General features: G+C 36.7%; 1 long non-coding RNA gene and 1 pseudogene across 1 annotated transcript; one reads left to right on the top strand and one right to left on the bottom strand.

Annotated features, from left to right (window-relative positions):
- Positions 1–317: 317 nt before the first annotated feature.
- On the bottom strand, positions 318–6006 carry LOC122668405 (annotated as a pseudogene).
- A 62-nt stretch (positions 6007–6068) lies between these two features.
- LOC122669514 lies at positions 6069–6801 on the top strand. Its single transcript, XR_006334030.1, has 3 exons — positions 6069–6189; positions 6308–6582; positions 6675–6801. It is a non-coding gene; the product is annotated as an uncharacterized LOC122669514 (long non-coding RNA).
- Positions 6802–7278: the final 477 nt, after the last annotated feature.

Genomic DNA, 7278 nt, shown 5'->3' on the forward strand with positions numbered 1-7278 from the left:
CAACGATTTCCCACCAACGCAAGGAGGTGTATAAACGAATTGTGCAGTAGGGGCATTTAATGAGGAGAGTACTGTTTGTGAGATTCAATTCATGGGTGGGATATGAGAAGATGTGCTCAAGAATCTACACACTAACGTCGTGGATTTCTTTTTTCTCCAAGGAGATATGGTCTAAAACATTTGCCTTTGGTTTTTTTCCCTTGCACAACATTTGCATAAAAATAGTTCTTAATTACATGAAGTTTTAAACACCACAATGTACCAAACTATTATAAATACCACAATATACCAAACTATCTATTGTTGCTCCAAAAACCTTAAAACCGTTTGGCCTAATACACATAATTAAGGAAATTGAGAAAATTGAGAACACATAGAAAAATGTAGAACAGGTCCAAACGGTTGTTATTCAAATCAGTCCCTCCCAACCACTCTTTGCCCAATGATTTAGTCACAGAGTTGGTGAGTGAGATAAGTGCAAAACTAAGGAAATAACCCATGGAGGTGGAGCACTAAACCAATGCAGTACACATACTTCTCATGCTATCAGGTGTCTCTGAGTAGAAGAACTCTAACATCCCACCAAGTGTGAGGAAGTCGGAGAAAGCAAGGAAAAGGAACTGGAACCCAAGCTAGTAGACCTTAAGCGTAATGTGATCATTTACAACTACTGCACGCCTCTTGGCTTCTACTATACCAGCCACAGCCATTGCTAGGGATGCCAAAATAAGCCCAAAACCAATCCGCCGGAGAGGTTCAAATGGGTTCTTCTTCTCAGAGAACTTCTTAGATAAATTCTCTGCTAAACGCTCGTATAAAGGGATGGTGGAGAGCAAGATTATCAATGGAGGCACCATTAGGGACGGTGTCGGTATCTTGAAGTTATGAAACAGTTTCTTGTCCATGAGGATCCCCTGTTGCACAGAGAAGGTTTGAAGCTGGGCTAGGCAACAATTCATCATGATTGTGCTTCCAAATATTGAAAGGAGGCTAAGAAAAGTCTTGGTTTCTTCAATTTGGTTTGGACTGATAGTATCATCCATTATGGCCCTATTTAGAAGCTTGCACTACAACATATAAGTAAATGAGCTACACTGGAGTTGCCACGCTCCAGCTCTAATATCACTTGATAAAGACTTGGGCAAAACTCATCCTTAAATCTAGCCATTAAGGAGATGGTGCCCTCCTTATAAGCCTCCACATTGGGTTATTTACATCCGATGTTGAATAATTGCTCTTGCGTGGAACCCCAACAAAGACTACAAATCCCATTTTGTTTATCAAAATTAAATTGCAAGTTTTGTTAGAAATAGAATAGGAGAATGGAAGGCTTGCCTAAACTTGTTATGAGATCTCCCATCAATGCCAGTTTCAGTAATCATCTCTTGGGGTGGTGTTTTCCGGTTCCGTGCTGCAGATATAGCAACCTAAATTACAAAAAAGGAAGAAAAAAAATGAATCCTAAAAGGACACTCTTCAAAAAGCGTGGACAAAGTAATGACTTTTAAGAATGAGAAAATGTGTGTCGGGGGCGTAGGCTGCACCCAGACTCATGGGGGTGGGCGAAATGACCACCCCACTCCCCTAAATGGCGGAAATACCACTCCCATGTGTCTGCGCATAGCTTGCGCTAGCCGTGGCACAGAGAACATCGACCCTTTAATAATTTTACCTTAAAAATCATGCTTAATGAACTCCCCCTTGGAGATGTATGTTTGTAAAATGGGAACCCACTGGCAAAAATGCAGAGGGCGACAGAGAAGGTGACAATCCCAATCTTAAAACTCCATTTCCCTCCTTTGTTATCTTCAACCCAAACCATAATAGTGGATGCTAGTATGCCACCCATAGCGAGGGAAAAGAAGAACCAATTGAAGAAGGCATTCATGAGCCTCTTGTTGGTATGATCAAGCTGGTCGGCACCATGAGCCGGCACTGCAGCGTTCACCCCATCCACCCCGGTGGCCATTGCATAGAGTCCACTATAAAGCATAGCTGCTTTGGATATCGACGGCCATCTTCCCATGTCCGGCTGGAACCTTGTGTATTGAGCTTGGATTGTAAGCATTGCTAGTCCCTGTGCCAATGGAAAAATTTGTTTGTGTTACATGTGAAAGGAGGAAGTACTAATCCCGATATCAAATGTGAGTAGCCCGATGTAGAGACTTATTGGAAGATGGAAGTTGAAGAAAAGAAGAAAACTGTAGGATTAATAAACTTACCAGTAGCTCTATTGTACCAAAGAGGATGAAGGCCCAATACCTAGGAATGAAGGAGTTTGAGATAAAACCACCAAAAATTGTGAGCAGGAAAGAGGTTCCCATAAAATTTGTGACCATGTTTGCAGTTTCTGTGATCGGATAATGCATCGAAGACTTAAAATATGAAACGAAGTTTGAGGCATTTGATAAGAACACCATGTTTTCCAATTTCTCTACAACTGCATACAGATTAGAGAGACAATCGATTACAAATATGAGAAGAGGAATTAAATTGTTATGTAATATAGTCAAGCAAATTCTAGCTATTTAATTTGGACATTTTGATCAATTACAAGGAGAAGAAAGAAATTTGTGATATTTTCAATTGTATTGTTAAAAAAACAAAAAAAAAAACTATGCTCTAATTATGAGCCATTCCATGGAATATGTCTCAAATTTGGAGCTCAAACTCCAGTTTTGACCTTTTGGGCACAAGGGCTGAAAGCATTTTAGGGACATGAAAATGAACGCTTCAAGCGGTGGAGTTTACATCTCTAAGTTCTATTAATTCAGCCAGGGTAAAGCTACAAACTCAATACGTAATAACTCATTATGACTCAGCTGTTTTTACTATTTGCATTTGGATTTCTTGTTTGAGCTCACTTATTCTCTATTAAGTTTTAGGCAAAAACTGAGTTAAAAAAAAAAAAATTCAAGTAAATTTTGAATTTTTAATGGTCGGCATTCTCTCTGGGGGATTGTGGCCCCTATGTATGGGGTCAATGAGAGCACACACGTTGGCATCATGAAGGTGGGATTTTCGCCTTTCATGGGAGTCATTTTGCTCCACCTCTGTGTCTAAGCATGGGCCGTACACTCCCCCACAGAGAACTTTTCTATAATTTAAACTTTTTGTACTGCTTTTACTAGTAAAGCGGAGCCTAAGAGCCTTAATTGAATGGGCAATTTTTCCTCCTAACAGCCTGAATAACCAGTCAACACATTTTTTATTTTTCTTTTTTTCTTTTTTTCTTTCTTGTACCTCCTATTCTTCTGACCGTTAATTCACTGCCACCTTCTCCAAACTCTTGTTTGAAAAAACAAAACACATTTTCACTAAGAAATTCATCTCTTCCTTAATACCTTATATTAATCACAATCAAGTTTTAGTTATAGTTTTCCCATTTTTTGTTCTAATTTCATGGATTTATTTTTATTTATTTATTTTAAATTTAGTGTACATTTTATAGGTTTTTCTGGATATTAACTACTTCTTACATATATATTGTAAGAAACATTACATTTTATGGCAAATTTAACACAAAATTCTATATTGGATTCCCACTTTTAATTTTTATATTTTATTTTATTGTTTTGAATCCTTACAATTTTTGATATTTTTATACAAACTTATTGTAATTATGGTTGCATTTATGCAATATTAGTAACCCTAAAGTTGAAGTGGTGATCGTATTCATACATTAGAATGTATGAAACTTTCATAAAAAGTGTTTACCAAAAAATAAAAAAACCTTTCATAAAAAGTAAAGTACCAGTACTTAATATAAAATAAATAGACAAGGTATACATGTAGCAGTGATTTTCTATTATTGCTTTTATTGATATATAGCGATGGTTTTATTATTATCTATGGTCCACTACTATTATTCAATGACATTTTTTGGTAATCGCTCCTATTTAGAGCATGGTTGGAAAACCAAGTTTTTTTAACTTGACATATCCTTTTCAAAACCTTGTGAATTGAAAAAGTCAACATAATTTTTCTTATTTTTTAATATCTTTCTTTTTCTCCTTCTTCGAGTAAGGAGGGTTTGAGGCTACGGTTGCTTCACAGACTAAAAGCGTGAAAAAAGGTATTAATATTGAAGACAACAAAAAAAAATTCTGGGGTTTTGTTTAGTCTTAGACCAAACTTATGGTTCTATTAGTGTCAGAGTTAATTTCAGTTGCAACCAGAATGGTTCAACTTAAGTAGAACACTGTTTCTAGTATTTTGTGGATACACTTGCCTCTTAGCAAAGCGGGCCGGGGTAAGTCTGTAATATCAATCCAATGGTTTCAAAATTGCTTCCACGAGTTCAATTCAAAATTCAAAATGGTTGGAGCTCATCTACCAACCATTGGATCAGTGTGGAATCTGACATGGTGGCCTTGAAATTGAGCGTTGCACGATGGTCGTTCAACTCCAAGATGCAGAGGTTCCAAATCCTTTTTTTTTTTTTTTTTTTGATAGAAAGATCCAAATCCTAGTTAACGAGACTAAAAGTAAGAAGACCCTGAAAATTTTTTTAATAATAAAATTAGGGCATTTAGGGGTAAATATCGCTGCTATATATATAGACTTTATCGGCCGGTGGCATTCGGATCAGAGTCGGTCGTGAGTCGTGACCGATTCCTGCAAATTCAACTCTGTATCCGGATGATTCTGGCCGATTGCTACCGATTCTGTCCAATTTGGATCGGAATTAATAAATAACATAGCAAACAGTTTGTATTCCGAAACAGATAACTTAACCTACCAAACACACTTTACCCATAAACAAGAAGAAGAAGAAGAAGATCGAAGAAGCTTACCGCAAATGAAAATAACAGCTTTAATTCCATCCAGCCTTGTTGATTGCACTCTTCTACCTCTCCAATTGAAGTACTCTTCCTTCTCATCATTTCTCTCTGCTTCCTGCTTTGAGAGAAAAGAAATACTTCTTTATATAAGAAAATAATTCAAGGAATTAAGCTTGAAGAAATTAAAAAGTTGAAGTGGAAGTAGTGAGAGAGAGAGAGAGAGATAAGGAATTGAATATGTACGCTACACCAATGAGGGGTTAGAAAATGGTATCATCCATATAGATCCATATGGGATCCACATGATTAGAATAGGAGAGAGTGTGTCAGTATGGAACTCATTGTTTACTATGTTAGAATGATATTAATAAATCTATACAACATGAGCGACATAAGCTATATAGGAAAATAAATCGTATGACGCTGTCGTGCAGATTCTTTTACACACCCACTCACAAACTATCATGGGACCTCTCTGTCTCTATTAAAAACTCCTTTATTGTGGATTTGACACCCTCCCCTTCCATTGGTGTAAAACTATACACGAGCATCAAAAGAAACCCTCGACTTACATTTATGTATACAGGATTTTCAAAGGTTCTCAAAAATAATGAGTTTTGTTAGTCTCACATACGGAAACTACTTCACTAGTTGCTTATGGTTCTATATCACATGGGATTTGGACCAGAGAATTATTTTGCTGAAAATGTAATTGTTTTGTGAGGATCACTAATCTGTGACATTAGCTTTTTTTTTTTATGAAAAGAAAATTTTACCTTCTATAATAGTATGTTATAAAGGATCTTTAAACATTTGCCAAAAAAAAAAAAAAAAAGATATTAATAATTTAAGGATAATTTACACATATCACCCCTGAGGTTTAACAAAAGTATAATTTTACTTCCTCCAATTTTGCATAATTCTACGTATCCCCTGGGGTTTACAAATGTTAACACATACACCCATTCTGTCAGTTTATGACAAACAACGTTAAAATTAAGAGAAAAATTGGCCAAATTGCCCTCATCTTCCTCAAATCATTTCCCTATTCTTGAAGAACCCTAACCTACAACTGAAACCCTCTTCACCCCTTCACTACCTCTTCTCCTTCCTCTTCTAAAACCTAATTGAATTTCAGGCAGACTAAGATCCCATTCTTAACCTTTCCCCTTATCTGGTGCTTCTTGCTCTCCTTCTCCTTCTCCGCTTTCCTATTTCTCATTAAATCTCGTCTTCGATCGATTAAGAAAAACCCTGATAGGACTTGCAAGGAATGCCAAAAATGGAAGATTACTTGGAACGAATGCAAAGATGTCGAGAATATGTGACGCCCTTGAAGAAGAACACCGTAAGATCCAGGTCTTCCATCGTGAACTTCCCCTCTGCCTCGAGCTTGTTACCCAAGGTATTTACCTTTTTTCTTTCCTTATTCTTTGGATTCATTTTCTGGTATTTTGTTTGAATTCTTGGAACAGAACAAAATAAAATCAATTAATTTGATTCTGGGTTCTCTGTTTTTGTAGCCATCAATGCTTGCTGGAATCAGGTTGGAACCACCGCCGCAGAGGCGGAGTATTTCCCCGGAAGATCTGAGTGTTCAGAGCAGACATCAAGCGAAGGACCCATGTTAGAAGAATTTATTCCTACAAAACGAAACTCTTCTTCCACAGAAGAAGAATCTCAAAACAAATCCAAATGTGAAGAAAGAAACGATAAGGATAAACCCCTTTAGAAGACTGATTGGTTAAGATCTGCTCAACTCTGGAACACAGACTCAGATCCACAATCCCCTAAACAGGTTCGACTGACCCAAATATTCCTCTGTTTTAAAGAGTTTAAAAAATAAAAAAAAAACGAATCTTTTTCTAATACCATGAAATTTTTTTTCAGGATCAAGCAGAGAAGGCCTTGCTGATTGAACCAAAGAAAAGTGGGTGCATTTCATGCTTTTAAGAGAGATAATAAACGGGTTACTGCAACAACATCCATTGCTACAATTCCATCTTCAGCCCAAGCAACAACTATATAAGCTCCCAAGTTGTCTGCCTTGAAATTCGATTACGTTTTATAAGAAGAAGGAGAAGAGGAAGTGATGGGGTGAAGAAGGTTTCAGTTGTAGGATAGGATTCTTCAAGAATACAAAAAAAGGAAACGATTCGGAGAAGATGAGGGCAATTTAGTCAATTTTCTTTTTAATTTTAACGTGTTGTTTGTCATAAATTGATGGAATGGGTGTATGTGTTAACGTTTGTAAACCTCAGAGGGGTACACAAAATTATCCAAAACTGGAGGATAAAATTATACTTTCGTTAAACCTCAGGGTGAGATGTGTAAATTACCCATAATTTAAATACACATGGATATGATATTGACATTGGGTAGTTATTCTTGAACCAACCTTCCATGTCTGGATAGTTATATTAAAACTTTCCTCTCTTACCAAAAAAAAAAAAAAACCTTCCTCGGTTTCTTTCCATGTATTCTCACAAGAGAA

This window comes from Telopea speciosissima, chromosome 7 (genome assembly GCF_018873765.1).
Source record: "Telopea speciosissima isolate NSW1024214 ecotype Mountain lineage chromosome 7, Tspe_v1, whole genome shotgun sequence".
Lineage (NCBI taxonomy): Eukaryota > Viridiplantae > Streptophyta > Magnoliopsida > Proteales > Proteaceae > Telopea > Telopea speciosissima.